Source organism: Maniola jurtina, chromosome 14 (genome assembly GCF_905333055.1).
Source record: "Maniola jurtina chromosome 14, ilManJurt1.1, whole genome shotgun sequence".
Lineage (NCBI taxonomy): Eukaryota > Metazoa > Arthropoda > Insecta > Lepidoptera > Nymphalidae > Maniola > Maniola jurtina.
Window position 1 is genome coordinate 2301989 of NC_060042.1, and position 16956 is coordinate 2318944.

The 16956-nt window shown below is 37.3% G+C and overlaps 1 long non-coding RNA gene across 1 annotated transcript; it reads right to left on the bottom strand.

Annotated features, from left to right (window-relative positions):
• Nucleotides 1–2422: 2422 nt before the first annotated feature.
• LOC123871676 lies at nt 2423–15784 on the bottom strand. Its single transcript, XR_006797321.1, has 3 exons — nt 15741–15784; nt 3566–3567; nt 2423–2520 (listed from the first exon to the last, which is right to left on the bottom strand). It is a non-coding gene; the product is annotated as an uncharacterized LOC123871676 (long non-coding RNA).
• Nucleotides 15785–16956: the final 1172 nt, after the last annotated feature.

The following is a 16956-nucleotide window of genomic DNA, read 5'->3' on the forward strand; positions in this document are numbered from 1 at the left end:
CATAGAAATTATACAGACATATTTATACATAGACACGTTACGTTACATATAGAATTAGTTTTGTTTTAATTCAGGCCTTAAGGCTAAAGTGATTATGTGGCCTAAGATAGGACGCATTTACCCATTTACTCGAATTTTAGACTTAGTTCACTTTTATTTTAAAGATACTCGGATTGTAATTGGCACAAGTGGAAACACAGATCGCAGAAGAACATTCCAAACCTTATAGCCATTTGTATGAGGAATAATGACGCAAAACGTTTCGTGAGGTTTCGTCTCTGTAGATGGAATGTTGACGACATAAGGGTGGAAACTCGCCCGACGTCATTGCGGTTCGGTGGTAAAATAGTAAAGCCCCCTTCAAACAACAATGAAAAGTTCCTGATGAGTTCGTGCTTGTTAATGAGTAAACCAGAAGATACAAAACGTACGAGAGTAGAAGAAATAGGTAGCGCTCTACCAACGTGACGAGAGATCTACCTACTTATATAGAACGCAATCTGATTTTGCTTAGACTTAAGAAGAATTAAGACACAGAATTAATATTATTTTGTCCGATTCGGTGTCGAGACTCTTGGTCCGTGGGGTCCTAGCGCTATAAGGCTTTTAAGGGAAATATCAAAACGGTTAGTCGACATCACAGGAGACCGAAGAGCTGGCAGCTACCTCGGACAAAGAATTAGACTAGCCATTCAAAGGGGGAACGCTGCCAGTATCTTCGGAACCTTGCCTAAAGGGACTTCTTTTAATAATTTATTTTAGTTATTACATTATATTTTTTAACGTTTTTACCCGACTACGGCAAAGCCGAAAGGAAGGGTTATGATTTTAGTTAGTTTTAGGTTCATTGTTTTAATAATTTAGATTTTAGATGTTCTGAAATTAAACATTAATTTAACAGTTAAAAAAAAGAATTAAATGATGTATATCTCTCACATAAATCTGTCCCGTTTTAACTTAATCTTAAGTCTGAACAAAATCAAAGTGCGTTGTATACCTAAATCTCACCATGAGTCACGGTGGGACTCAATTCTATCCGAAAATTGTACGTCTATGATTCTATCGGACGTCCGAGTGCTCAAGGATGGCACAAGGTTACGTCCGCTTACGGACGGCTAGTTTGCACAGTTTAGTGTCATCCATCCATCCATCAGCCTGTATGCGTCCACTGCTGGACATAGGCCTTTCCAAGAGCGCGCCACCAAACACGGTCCTCCGCCTTCCTCATCCACCCGCTCCCCGCTACCTTCTTCAGGTCATCGGTCCAGTTTAGTGTACCTACATTTTATTATCCAGATACCTATCTATTAAATGCAGCCAGCCGCGTCCATTAGCTGCATCCTTATAATTAGGTAGTTTCCGCCAAATTAAGATTTAATTAAAAGTCTCCATTAATGTCAAATTCGAAAGCTATCACTTGAAAAAGCTTTTTGCTGCAATTATATAATAATAAACATTATAATAAAATTGCAATCAACGTTTTATATTAGTCTTTGAAGAGCAATTAACTGGTGATTATGTAGGTATCTACACAAAACGTAATTATCATACTGCATGCAATGCACTGTAGATTGCTTCCATCATTTAAAATATAAGTGCTAGCTAATGCCCGCAACTTCGTCCACGTGGATTTGTAAATTAAATAAAATAGCTTTTATTAACCCCCGACCCAAAAAGAGGGGTGTTATAAGTTCTGTTTATTAGGTATATTAATAATAATTGATTACAATTTAAATTATCAATTATAAATTGTATATTTATTTACCTATAATAATTGTACTACCTTGCTAGAACTACCTACTCACTTCAATTTCTCAACAATTATTTTACGCATACATTTTTAGTAGATATAACTAATAAAGAGGTAAAGTTTGTTAGTATGTTTGTAGGAAGTAATCTCTCGAACTAAATTCTTTCACCAGTAGAAAGCCACATTATTTATAAGTGACATATTAGGCTCTATTTTATTTTCAAAAAATTAGAGATCCCTGCAAAAATAAGTCACAGGATTCTGAAATCACGCACTGATTTCCCGCAGTGCGGACTTACCCTAACAGATCAAATATTAAAGTCCATTAGAAACTGCTATTGCAATAACAGACAGACTGACATACAAAGAGTTGTTGTGTCTAGATTTCATACAGTCATTGTTGTCATAGATAACGAGTCATTTATAGAGTCAGCATAATTTGCCTTTGAATGTTATTTGAAATGCTCTAGGATGCTCTTTCGCTTCGATATTGCGATATAACTCCAAGATGGTCACTTTAGTAAGGCCTTGTGCTCTCCCTGCATCACCACTAAGTATCATCATGATCAATCCATTCGCCAGTCTACTACTGAGCACAGGACTCCTCTCAGAATGAGATGGGTTAGGGCCACGCTGGCCCAGTAGGTACGGATTGGCAGACTTCACACGCCTTTGAGAACATTATGGGAATTCTCAGGCATGCAGGTTTCCTCACAATGTTCTCCTTCACCGTTACAGCTAGTAATGTTTAATTGCTTAAAACGCACATACTTATCACACTAATATTATAAAGGAGAAAGTTTGTATGAGTGTGTGTGTGTGTGTGTGTGTGTGTGTGTGTGTGTGTGTGTGTGTGTATGTTTGTTACTCCTTCACGCAAAAACTGCTGGACGGATTTGGCTGAAATTTGGAATGGAGATAGATAATATCCTGGATTAGCACATAGGCTACTTTTTATCCCGGAAAATCAAAGAGTTCCCACGGGATTTCGAAAAACCTAAATCCACGCGGGCGAAGTCGCGGGCATCGGCTAGTAGGTACATAACTCTGAAAAGTTAGGGTTGCATGGGTTAGGGTTGCAATTTTATGATCGATGTAATAATGTAAGTACCTACTATATTCATGAAAGTCGATCTATTGAATCGCAATGTCGGTTGGTGTTAAATAATATCGAATTCAAGCCATTTTTATCTCGATCATGTTTCAGCAATACTCATAGGGTATATTAATCCCAAATTAATTATAAGCCTACTTATTCGGACGGCCCCGCATACCCAATTGAATGATTAATTTTTATATTCATGCAGCATGTCACGTTTTCGATGTTATCAAGATATCACAAGATCTTCAATAATTCTGATACATAAATTACTTATTTGGATTAGGGTACCTTCGCAGGCACCTTTCAACATTACATTAATATTATCCACTAGCGACCCGCCCCGGCTTCGCACGGGTGGACATTTATTTTTTCTATTTTCCGGGATAAAATATAGCCTATACGGATTCGGAAGAATCCCTCTAAGTAATGGTAAAAGAAATTTTGAAATCGGTCCAGTAGTTTTTGAGCCTATTCAATACAAACATACAAAAATACAAAGGTTTCCTCTTTATAATATTAGTATAGATATACGTACCTAATATTATAAATTATGTCACTGTCTGTCTGTTGGTTTGTCTATTACTTTTTCACAGCACAACTGTACCGATCTTGACGAAAGGCACAGAGATAACTTGTTTGCACATACCTACTTATAATAGGTACTTTTTATCTCCTTTTCATAACTAATTTATTTAAGTATGTACTTAAATTACATCTCCTTAATAATATAAAAGGAGAAACTGTCTGACTGTCATAACATCAAAATACAGCTCAGACCGTTTGGTCTAGAAACTTGAGGTTTTGCATGTAGATTTTCTCTATACCTTCGTTTCTTACTGGCTCTTCCGATTAGAATCTCCATTCTGAACCTAGAAGTTCTACATAAAATAAATTGGTTTGTTTATAATGTAGCCTCTTGAAAAAATGGATTTTCAAAAATCCCCCCGAGCAAAACGGGTGTGGGTCAGCTAATTTATTCAGTAATCGATCAATTGCATGCAAAATTCACTCCAAGGTAGGTAGATTTGACTTGACTGATGAAATTATTATATTCATGAGTGTCATGTTGTCAATATAATCACGATTGTGCTCGTTCAATATTTCAACGGCATTTAATTAAATTATATCAGTTAAGTTTCAGCAATGTAGTCTTTTATACATAAATACATTAATGTTTGTAGCTGCTACATAATTAAGAACGATAGATTCTGTTGTTATTAATATTCGTTCCGTTAATCTTAGCCTAGAGTAGGCAGGTATATGTAGTGTGACCATATATGTAGGTACATTCATAATTTGAAAACAAAACAAAATTTAATAACTTGGTCTAATTAAATTAAAAAGAATATCTGATTGCACGTTAAAACAATATACTTTTCCTGTATTCCCATAAGTTTTTTATGCTAGGTAATTAAAATAAAAAGTATTAATGGTGTTTGAATATGTTTAATTTTCCAACACAAATCCGAATAAAAAGCATACGGCCGATCGGCTACTAGGTAGGTATGCCACACAAAACTTTTCAAACCTGTTAAAAAGTAACGAACTCACTCTCTAGAATAACGAAAAAAATTGATTCCGACAAATTGAGAACCTCCTCCTTTTTTGAAGTCGGTTAAAAAGTGCACGCAACACTATTTCCTTGACATTGAAAGCTGTAGGTATCTATCGCCGTACTTATCGTGTGGCTGATGAAATTGTGATTCAAAGTGGTGATGTAGCACTGGTCAATTCTCCGATCTTCAATGTTTGGAACATCGGCGCAAAGTTGCCAGAGCGTGTACCAAATGTTGGCAACACCTCGTTCTCACGTTCGGTGTTGCTTGGTGTTGGTGGTTATGCTGTGGTCGTGACGTCAGAGCCCCCTCCATCGAGACGAAAAAGATGGCGCTAGGGCGAGGACGTGGCGTGGAACGACAAGCTTGAGTTGCTGTTTGCGCTCCAACCGATTTACATTGCATTATACGGGTTGATTTTACTATCTGAGAGTTTAATTGTTAACACAAAGAACTTTGTGACCTGGTTCCTCCTTCACCTTTCTATCTCGTACCGCAAGTTGACCGCAAGGCATCATCAAGCTCTTCATCCATACGTAGCCGAAGTTTTCCCCCTCCACTTTTATAAACTTCAAGTCAAGAGTGAATAGGCATTTTTCTGGGCAAGCATCTGAATCAATTCATTTGACGAGTAAGTGCGATGAAGCGTGTATTTCTTAAATCTTACTAAAATTTGCCAGAGAGCGTACCTGCTTACCCAAGAACTTTTTGACCTGGTTCTTCTTTCACCTTTCTTTTCTCGTACCGCAAGGCATCATCAAGATCTGCACGTTTTCCCATTCCACATTAATTAGGTATATCTACCTTCAAGTCAAGAGTGAATAGGCATCTTCTAGGCGAGCATCTGAATCAATTCATTTTACGAGTAAGTACGATGAAGCGTGTATTAAATAGCAAGTCGCAACACTATTTCCTTGACATTGAATCGCGAATAAAAGCTGTATCTATCGCCGTATCGTGTGGCTGATGAAATTATGGTGTTCACGGGTGTCGGTCACGGTGTCCCTCGTTAGGCGGCCGCGATTTATTCCCCACTGCTGCGACGGAATTTATTAGCGTGCGTAAATTTATCGCACTACAGTCTATGCCAACCATTGGTTTAAGTTGCTTAAAAGTAAGAAAATGCGTAGGTTAATGTGCCTCTTTTTAACTCTCAACGCAAAAGGGTGTTAAAAGTTTAACATGTGATCTGTGTGTCTGTCTGTAGCGTCGTAGTGCTACAAGATTATTTAAATTTTTACTTTCGAGATTATAAGAACCGCGGCTTCATCGGTGAAAATACAAATCTTTTTTATTCCGTGTTCCTGCCGATGTCAAAAAATCCGGCCTCGTGTGTAACGGCGCAACCTGAAATGTAAATACGCTTGACTTTTGTCTAAAGAAACCCCAAAAATCTCAATCATTCAAAAAGCGTTAAGTACGTAAGTAATTAAGTAACGAGGAAAGGAGAACCAGAGTGACCTACATAGCTCAACAAATTAGCCAGCTGAAGTGGCAGTAGTTAGGCCACGTCTGCCGGAGAACTGATGGCCGCTGGGGCAGACGTGCTCTGAAATGGAGACCGCGTATCAGCAAGCGCAGCTACCCTAATCCATAGCACCAACCTTATTTATTTGCCCTTTCTTGCAGCTTTTCCTCAGCAGTCTCAATCCAACATTCCGGAATATTATTAGATTCATTACAAATAACTCTTTGACGGCTCAAATTGCTTGTAAGTCTACTTGATGATACCTACTACGTAATTACTAGACGTATACAGCCCATTCATTGGTCTCCAGGCCCTCCGTTTTAATTGGTGACCGCTGTACCATCACAACACATCGTTATGTTGACACACCGCCATTTAGGTATACGTAGGTACCTATCCCACATACTCACAACACGTCAAGATAGAATAGAATAGAATAGAATAGATTTTTATTCAAATAAACTTTTACAAGTGCTTTTGAATCGTCAAATAATTTACCACTGGTTCGGAATGCCGTTCCTACCGAGAAGAACCAGCAAGAAACTCGGCGGTTGCTCTTTTTAATTGTTCAATTTACAATAATATTCCTACCTATACCTAAGCACCTATTCATCTAGTAGGTAAATACTCAAAAGACCCTGTCTGACTTTTATGTTGCCCGCAACCTTGTTCATTTGGATTTCGGTTCTTGTCAAAATTCAAAATTAAAAATATGTTTATTCAATTACTTACACTTTTTCAAGTACCTACTTACAATAACATAAGAGACGGAAAAGTGTGTCTTTCAGTCTGTTTGTTACCTATACAATACTCATGTGTAGTAGTAGGGAAAACTATACGATACATCATACAACCAACCGCAAGAATCACCGCAAACGGCGCAAACATTTTCACAAGATCCATCTTTAATTTCCACAAGTTAAAGTGTGCCGATGAGTGGTGGGGTGTACGCCTCTACGCATCCCCGCCGCCACACTTCGTAACCAATCACAGTAATTTGTATGATACTCGTATAGTCGGAACTTACGCACGTCACTACAATCGGTGTTGGTTGTTAGAACGTCGCGTCGGCGCCATTTTCTAGCGGAGACAAGGAAACCCGCGAAGTCATTCATTATGCGTAGCGAACACGTCGTAGAGAATATTTTCTGCGTTATAATTTATTAACCCACGACCCAAAAAGAGGGGTGTTATAAGTTTGACGTGTGTATCTGTGTATCTGTCTGTGGCATCGTAGCGCCTAAACGAAAGAATCGATTTTAATTTAGTTTTTTTGTTTGAAAGGTGGCTTGATCGAGAGTGTTCTTCGCTATCATCCAAGAAAATCGGTTCAGCGGTTTGAAAGTTATTAGCTTTTAGTTACTAGTTACTGTAACCTTCACTTGTCGGGGGTGTTATAAATGTTTAATTTACACTTGTAATACTAGAACACGTAGAGCTTTTATTCTACTCATTATAATAGTGGCAATTTTCCGCTATTCTGTGGATTGTTTTGATTCTACACACCAGCCACGTTTCCTTTCGTTATATTATCACTTTATCATAGAGTAAAGTGTCTTTTAACTACAGAAGGCTAACTTCGCAAAAATCACACTACCTACCTATTATAAAGGCGAAAGTTTGTGTGTGTGTGTTTATGTGTATGTTTGTTATCCTTTCAAGCAAAAAGTATTGGACGGATTTGGCTGAAATTTAAAATGAAGATAGATTATACCCTGGATTAACACATAGGCTACTTTTTGTCCCTGAAAATAAAACATTTCTAGGATTTAAAAAAAAAACCTATATCCACGTGAACGAAGTCGCAGGCATTAGGTACTGTTTAAATAAATAGCTTCTCTTGATAAAGATAATATATTCTCACTAAGGTTATATCCTATAGAAATAAGAAAATGTAGGTAGATAACGGTTGCAAACGTTAAGTAAAAAGCAAAACTAAAAAAAAACATTATTAGCGTAAAGGTGACATTTCCATTTCTTGAAAGAAAAGACGGCAAGCCTTTTAAAACATTTCAAAAGGTCAATTTCAGTTTCACCTAAGTGCTAAAAAACTATTTATTTCTCGCGATCACATTAGCGAGTCGTAATAAGATATCGTTATAGAACTTAGTATTATGTGGTACTAGCTAATGCCCGCGACTTCGTTCGCGTGGATGTAGGTTTTTTAAATTTCCGTGGGAACTCTTTGATTTTCCGGGATAAAAAGTAGCCTATGTGCTAATCCAGGGTATAATCTATCTCCATTATAAATTTCAGCCCAATCCGTCCAGTAGTTTTTGCGTGAAGGAGTAACAAACATACACACACACACACACACACACATACAAACTTTCTCCTTTATAATATTAGTGTGATTATCCAGTCATGGATAACAATAGGCAAAGCGATCAGGCATTCGACAAGTCTCATACCGGAAGGTGAAAAAATTCTCGTTACTTTTAATACGGTAATTAGAACAATTAAGGTATCCGTACAATGTCGACGCTATGTTAAACACAGAATTAAGAGGATCATTGTCAACGATCCCCCGTCGATTTCCTACGTATGATATTATTGTTCTCATCTCTATCTGCCCTGGTTCGTGCATTCTCGGTTCCTAGATCGGTACATTTGTGATATCCAATTCAAATTGCTGTGATTGGCTGAATTTACCATGTTCTTGCTGCGACAATGAGTTTGAGCCACTAGCGGAACAATGTTAGCCGGTCAGAAATGATTGCAATTAGTCAACCTGTTTGACGTCCGTGTTCTGTTTTCGATTACATAAAAGAAAATATTGTTGTTGCAATCATCAATTTTAGCAAATAGTGAAAGAGAGTCGGCCAATCAGAGGTCACAACTACCGTCACACTTTCTGTCACACTATGGCAGTAGGCATACCGAGTAATGAAAACAATTTTTCATTCTGTCTAGGTCTAGTCTAGGGTTGCCACCTGCCTCTTTTTGATTTACAGGCTACCACCATCAAAAATACGGGGTTTAGATTTGAAGAAATTTGAAAATTTGAAGTATTTGAAGAAACAGGCGGTGGTTCTCTCTGAAATGCATGGAAAGCCTATTTAGATATTTCAGTTTATTTGTAAGTTTTGTATTTTTTCTCTGTATGTTGCCGTGTCTTGATTGGTGAACTGTGTTTGCAATGTGGTTTTAAATAAAAGATTTATTTATTTAAATAGCTTTTAAAAACTCTTAGTTTTGTAAAGCAAAATGTTATACATTTCATGCATACAATCTTTTCATTTTAACTTAAAATTATATTTAATTTGTAATTCCACCTTCACAGTATCAATACTATGGCCGTAGCCAGGAATCGATTTCGGGAGAGGTTTTATCAGGGCCGGAACTGAATCCTGTCATGAGGAAAAAAACATTCGCTCAACTTTATGGGCTAATTACCTGGTTAGTGGAATTTCGCCTTTCAATTTGACAGTGAGATAAAATACAACAATAAAAAAGCGCGAGCGCAGTGAGCGTAAGTGTTTTTGGTTCAATACAGAAAGAATTAAAGTGAAAGGGAAACGAGTTTAGCCATGGCAAGATTTTATTTTTAAAGCTCCCTATCCATACTAATATTACGAATACGACAGTATATCTATTTGCCTATCTATTTGTTACCCTTTCACGGCCCATCTTCTTTACCAAAATTTTGGTACTTACTATTCAGAGGTAACTTGCATCCCAGACATAAGCTTTTTAGTCCGGAAAATCCCCCACGGAATTTTTAAAACTCTAAATTCATGCAAACGAATTTGTGGGGCTTACACCAAGTAATACAAATTCAAAGCGCGAGTGAAGTGAGCGCGAAATGTTGGATATATTTCCAAAAAAAAAAATTGGTAAGCAAGTGCAAGAAATAGTGTAAGTATTATTTTAGGCTTAGGTTTTTGACGGCTTCCCAGGCGCAGTCGCCATTTCTAAATTTCTGGTCTGGTGGGAGGCTTCGGTCATGGCTAGTTATATGGTTAGTATGGCCCTAACGGCCAAAAAATTAAACTGCATCATCACTTACCACTAGAAAAGATTAAAGTCACGGGCTAACTTGTATAAAAAAGGCTAACATCCTCAAACCAAGCCCCGCCGCCTTGACTACGACCATGATCAATATCGAGTGGGTTTCGGCTACGCATTGCCGCAAAAGGAAAATATTCTTTCTACTGGACATAACGTCAGTGTTCGGTTTCGCCAGCCAAGTGCGAGTCAGACTCACGCACCGAGGGTTCCGATTCGGGTATTTTTTTCGACATTTTACACGAGAAATCAAAAACTGTTATGCATTAAAAAAATTATGCATAAAAATAAATAAAAATCTGTTTTAGAATGAACAGGTAAAGCCCTTTCATATGATAACCCACTTGATATATGTAGTTATCTTACTTTGAAAATTGAAAATACTAATATTTGTTCATGAACACATGACAGACGGATAGAAGGACAGATGGACAGACGGACAGACGGAAAGACAGACAGACTGATAGACAACGAAGTGATCCTATAAGAGTTCTTTTTGCTTTTGAGTTACGGAACCCTAAAAATATTTAGTTTTATTTGCCCCGTATTTTATTTTCATAATTACCGGTTTCTCTATCCTGAAATACGGGGTAACCAGTAAAATACGGGGCCTCTGGCAACCCTATTCGGAAAACACTGTCACATTCAAGTTAATGTCAAATATTTTGTTTTCAATTACAGAAAGCTGCATCAATCATTATTACAATATTTTCTTTGTTGTGATTGGCTGAATTTTTGAGTTTCAGCCAATAAACAGACTGTTTGCCAATTAAACGTCATAACAATATAAATGCCAGAAAGTTTAACCAAATAAAACAAACTTAATGAGAACCTAGTGAGAATGCAAACGGCACACAATTTATAATACATATTATGTTAGTCGTATATAATAGATATTATAGTAGTCGTTCACTTTGGTAATAGTCAGATTGTCATCAGTAAAATTGATATTGGTCGATGTATCGTAAATTATTGTTTCGGTGACAAATATTTTTATTATCTATTTATCTTTGAACAGAATGGAATAGAATGAAATGGAATGGAATACAATGATAAATTTTTATTCCTGTAAACTTTTAGGTAAACTTCAAAGTGTTTTTGGATGGTCAGAAAAATTTACCACTGGTTCGGAATGCCGATCCTACGTTTTCTAGGGTTTCGTACCTCAAAATGAAAAACGGAACTCTTATAGGATCACTTTGTTGTCTATCTCTCTGTCTGTCGTGTGTGTCAAGAAAACCTCTAGGGTACTTCCCGTTGACTCAAAACCATGAAATTTGGCAGGTAACCTAACTGCGTAATTTTGGGTAGTTTTTTTAATCGATAAAGAAAGTTTGCGACATTGTTCAATAAAAAATTTGGATTCCAACTCCTCAACCCTGATGTTGCAGGGGACCTGACTACTAAAGCTAATGGGATTTAAAAAGTGTCGATTATTAATTGATATTGAAGGTATCTATACCAAGTAAACACTTTGTCGTTGACCTCAACCCTGATGCTGTAAGAAATTGCATTCCTAAATCCTGGTGATCCCTCGGGATTTGAAAAGGATCATCCGTTTAAATATTCTTACGTGATACAGAAACAAGTTGCATCCCGGGGACGGGCTATTACGGAGAGGCAACTTTTGTTCTGGGAAATAAAAGGATCGGGATTTTTAAAAACCTAAATCCACGCGAGCGAAGCTGCGGGCATTAGCTAGTTGTAAATATATTTAGAAGCTACTATAAGATAATAGATAAGGTACTTATTTCCTTATATTTTTATTGTATGGCAGCGCGCGGTTTTAAATTATAAATTGCACGTCCTGTCCTTTTCTGTAATACATTTTTTTCTCAATATCTACCGCTTGCTATGAGATATCATAGCAAGAGTCCGTAAGACATAATACAGTGAAAATAAGCAAAATATACAATTTTTGCAGTTTCCACGTCAGTACCTGTCGAATTTTTCTAACAGTGTAAGCAGCAGAGCTGAGTTTACCATCAAGTGTTGATATGTGGGTGTTCCATAGAAGCTTTGCATCTAACATTATACCGAGAAACACGGGGTTCTCCTTTATTTTCAACATATGATTATTTATCAATGAATTTATGTCATTTAAGGTCCTGGTATTGGGGAGTGTGAATTCAACACACTTAGATTTCTTTGCATTTGGAAGTAAATTGTTAGCAATAAATCAGAGAGTGACCTGTGATATGGCATTACATATTATAGTATACATTGTCAAAAATTATAATATTAAAGCTGTGCGTATTGCGTGAGGAATAGGTTGCAAGAGAGTTGCAACTTGCAGGGTTTGATGCATGCGCTATTGCCAGCAAACATGAGACATATTTTTATCTACAGGCAACGTCTGAGTAGGTAACGCATACGTCTAACGCAAGTTGAAATGTACCAGTGTATTTAGTTAGACCTATCGACAAATTTGGAGTTGGGTGCAGTCTAAATGTGGCCCGTGTGTTTAGACTTTCAGTTTCTGTCAGTTTCACGTGTCGTCCCCCGCACTTCACCACCCCGCTTGCACAAATCGAGACAGCACGAAATTTTCAAGATTTCTGGGTGTAATTTCTGGTTTTCGTAGTTCCCACATAATTATAACAATATAAAATATATAACGATAATTTTTTTACTACATAATATTCATAAAATTTTCTAGGTCTGTGGTTTTTCCAAATTTCATTAAATTGCTTCGTTGTCTAGAAAAACGAGCACAAAGTTGGGCCTTTTTTTAAAGAAAAATACAAATCTTTGAGCCCCTGTAATTTTAAAACTACATATTTTTAGAAAAATCTAAAACACCACAGACACAGATATTAGTTTCTAGACTATGTCTGCAAAATTTCATGGACTTTGGTTGCTTAATATTCAAATGAAATGGGAACTACGATTGTATGGAGTAAGTGACGGAGAGAGCTCTGTTAAAAAGATTTCGTACAATTTGAGCGTACACCAGTGTGACAGCCAAGTTCTCAGACAGACGTCTTAAATATAAGTATAAAAGGAAAAGGTGACTGACTATCAACGTACAACTCAAACTACTAGACGGAGTGGGCATGCAGGTAGCTATTAAAAAGGAACCCGAAAGGGGTCAAATAGGGGAGGTTGTAACTTTAAATAGTCTAAACATAAAAACAATACTAAACACAGCAATACTATACTTAAATAAATATGTATATGCATTAAACAAGATGTATGTAACAGAATTTGTAAAACAAAAAAAACTGTAAAATTTGTACTAATAACTTTAAAAGGTAGTAAGTTGTCGTGTTTACAGGATATACCTACTTACAGTTATCACTTTACAGGCTCATTATACCTAGCTTCGATTTTGTATGAAAACTCAAAAAGATGAAGCTGTACCTTACATAATCAACATTTGAGAAAGTTTGCAAAATTAAAAAAAAAGTCTTTGTTTAAAATATTAACTTAAACAACGACTTTCTTTAGAACTTGGCCCATTTTTAACAGGGCTCTCTCCGTCACTCGTTTCATACAATCGTAGTTCCAATTTCATTTGAATATTAAGCTACCAAAGTCCATGAAATTTTGTAGACATATTCTAGAAACCTTCCTTACCACCTTAGGATAGGCCAACATCCCCTAAAACCTTGTGACCTCTGCAACACTCTTGTTTTGTGACCCCAGCGTCTATTGATTTATCGACAAACTATGTGGCTGCCCTGGCCAGGGCAATATTCTAATAGGAATGAACCTCGTTTGTATAGAGAAGGCTCCGAATGCACTCCTCTTATGTACAAAAATGCAGTCACTAATCTTGACACCATTCCACCAGTGAGTCAATTCAGGATATATTCTGTACCTAACAACGTATTAGTAATACAAAAGTCATTCATACTAAGAAACACGTAAATCAAGTAAAATACTACCTACCTTTGTATAGGTATATAGGTACATAGTCAGGTCCTAGTTCAACATCATGTTACAGCCTGCTAGTGAACAGCTATTAATTAATTCCATAACAGGTCGGCACTGGAACCAGTCTAGTGAATTCGTATGACAAAATTAAAGTGGAAGACCAGGATGGCGTAATTGATCTTAAGCTCAAAAGCTCTTCGCACATTAGAGGAAAGTCGCAAGTTGTGCAAAAGGCGCACGTAGCAAAGGCAAAACATTTTATACACTCAAAATGCCAATAACACGACGAAATCTAGCGTGACCTGTATCATTTAATCATAATGTATATGATAATCATTATCAAAAAATAGACGTCCATACCTTGACATATTAAGTCTCTTGTAGAGACTTTCACACGTCATGGTTTTGCACCGCCTGAGTCCAGTAGCTCCCTGCAGCTGGTTTACCTATTATTTATTAAAATGAAAAAATATTAATCCTACTCAATAAATAATCGTGACTAAATTATACTCGTACATGGACGTTGACGAAAATTGAGTTTTAGGACATTGAAATGAGGTTTACTTAAATTTATTTTCTTTATTGATAAAATAGGATGCTCATGCATCTTATAATCGTTTTTCGAAAATTAATACCTAAGAAAAAAGTTGACATTAATAAAAACCCAGCACTAATCTGCTATAGCTTTACATTTTTCTATCTGGCGACTCTACTTTAGCGGCGCTTGGTCCGCTTCCACTGCAGCTGTAGTATGCGATCAGCATTACTCACAAATCACTTACAAATATGGTGTCGCAGTGTTGCTAATTTATGCAGATTTCCGTTACACTTATTCTGGTGCGGTAATGACATAATTAGCATAACGTGTTGTGTGTTCAATTACTTACGAGTATGTCGAGAAATATCTTTCTGTAATTAAATCATTTAATGTACAAAATTTTATAAGGACTTCGTCTGTGTTGGTGTTAGCTGGCGGGCGTGCTCTGCCTTTTTGGAGTGTTTTTTTTTTGTTAAAACTGACTGGAAAGCGCTCTAAGGGGGTGCCGTGCGTATGTCGGCGAGCGCCGGCACAGACGGGGATACTTGTATAGTATAACTAACTTGTTACAAATAACTACAAACTCGACATTGGCTAATCTTTGTTTGTAATGTTTGGCCAGACGAGAGAGAAAAAAAAAATTATATCGTTTTATTGCGTTTAAATTAGTAGTAGGTATCCGAAGTACCAATTTCTATGATTTTTATTTATTTGTAGACTATTGCTTGGCTGCAATCAGACCTGTTGGCAAGTGATGATGCAGGCGCATACAGAGCGCGCTTGCTTAGAAAATGCTTATTTATTCTTGACTTCAAATTGCTACCGATTTATTATTAGGTATATTTATGTCTGTCTGTCCACTTTTTCACATTCCATCCCATCCCATTAAACGATATTGATAAGACAAAGTTATCTCGTATCCTGGCGACAGACAAAGCCTATTTTTTCCCAGAAAAATCAAAGTTGCCCACGGCATTATTCAAGGCATATTCGTTGAACTGATTTTGACGTTTGGTACAGAGCATGCATCCCGGAAACGGATATGGTTGCTTTTCGTCCCGGAAAATTAAACAGTTTCCACAGGATTATAAGTTTTGTAATAATCCCGGACATATAACATTTAGGCACCTACAATCGCCTAGCATTCAAACCTATCTTCTAGAATCTCTGAAACAAAGGGCCACGCCTTTTGTTGTACGGAGTTGCATCGGCTTAGGTACCTACCTATTTGTTAAAAAAGCACTAAACCCATCGCATTCCCACGGGCCTCTTCTCAAAATGAGAAGGGTTTAGGCCATAGTCTGCCTCGCTGGCCCACACCTTTGAAAACATTATGGAGAACTCTCAGGCATGCAGGTTTCTTCGCGACATTTTCCTTTACCGTTAAATCAAGCGATATTTATTTTTTTGAAACGCACTTACTTACTTACCTACTTAACTCCGAAAAAATAGAAATGCGTGCCCGGGACCGAACCCTGACCTCTGGAATGGAAAACCGACGTGTTTACCAGCAGGCTATCACCTGCTTGCTTATAAAATAAAACAAATAAAGCACCGTTTAATCATCTGTTCGTACAGTAACTTGTTGGGCTGCCCGACCAGTTTTATTAGTTTTTAATGTACCGTCGACAGTAAAGCCAATTTATATCACTATCTATTATATATTGCACATCTGTCTTAGCTCTTAACGTCCTTATTTCTATTTGTTGTGTTTTGCGCCGCGATAAATGCGAAACTACTGACGTCGATCGATTTTACGAGTATTTCTTTTAAAAGAGATATTTTACAGGACACGTCCTACTCTTTAAGTACTGTACTTTTATTGAGAGTAGACTTTCCCACAAACCATTCTATGTCAAGTTGGAATGTGCTACGTTTTTAGAATTCAGTACCCGAGTACCCAAGTAGGTAATGACGCCAACGGGACCCTATTCTATTACTAAGCCTCCGCTTTCCATTCGTCTGTCTGCCCATCTGTTGTTCTCTGTCTAAGATGGGCAGAGACGTAGACCGACAGACGGACTAGACGAAACTCTCTGGTTTCCTTGCTTATTAAGGAAGTAGGAACCCGAAAACGGCTAGGAACCCAGAAGGCGAAGGCCACGCGCTTAAAAATATGACGTGCTTCATACACTCCCATATACAAAAACAGATACCACTAGGTAGTTATATTACAATTTTCATACAGAACCCGCGTTGAGCTGGGGGTTTTGGTCATACTCGCCCACGGTGACCAGCCGGATTGGGAGAGGATGGAAATGTAATGAATTTAATGGTAGTAGAATAAATGGCTATTTTATTTTATTTACAGTAACCCGCGTTGTGTTTGTTTCAACCTTTAGCTGAACAAAGTTTCTTTTTAATACAGTCAGTTAAACTGTACGTCTGTCAAGTTTAATAAAGCGTTGTAATTATAAATGCATTCCGTTCAGCTGCAAAAACAGTTTAATTCTTCGACCAAAGGTTTAATTGCATAAGTGCGTAGGTACGCGGCGACGCGCGTCGTGTCGTCGCACACCATCAGCGTTTAAGATTCCACGCGAAAACTTGCGATGGGACGAGCGAAATTGGTTGTTTATTGTTCAGCTTTAAGGGTTGAAACAAACAGAACGCGGAACAGAAGAATAAAACCTACTAATGCTAAGTACTGTGGAT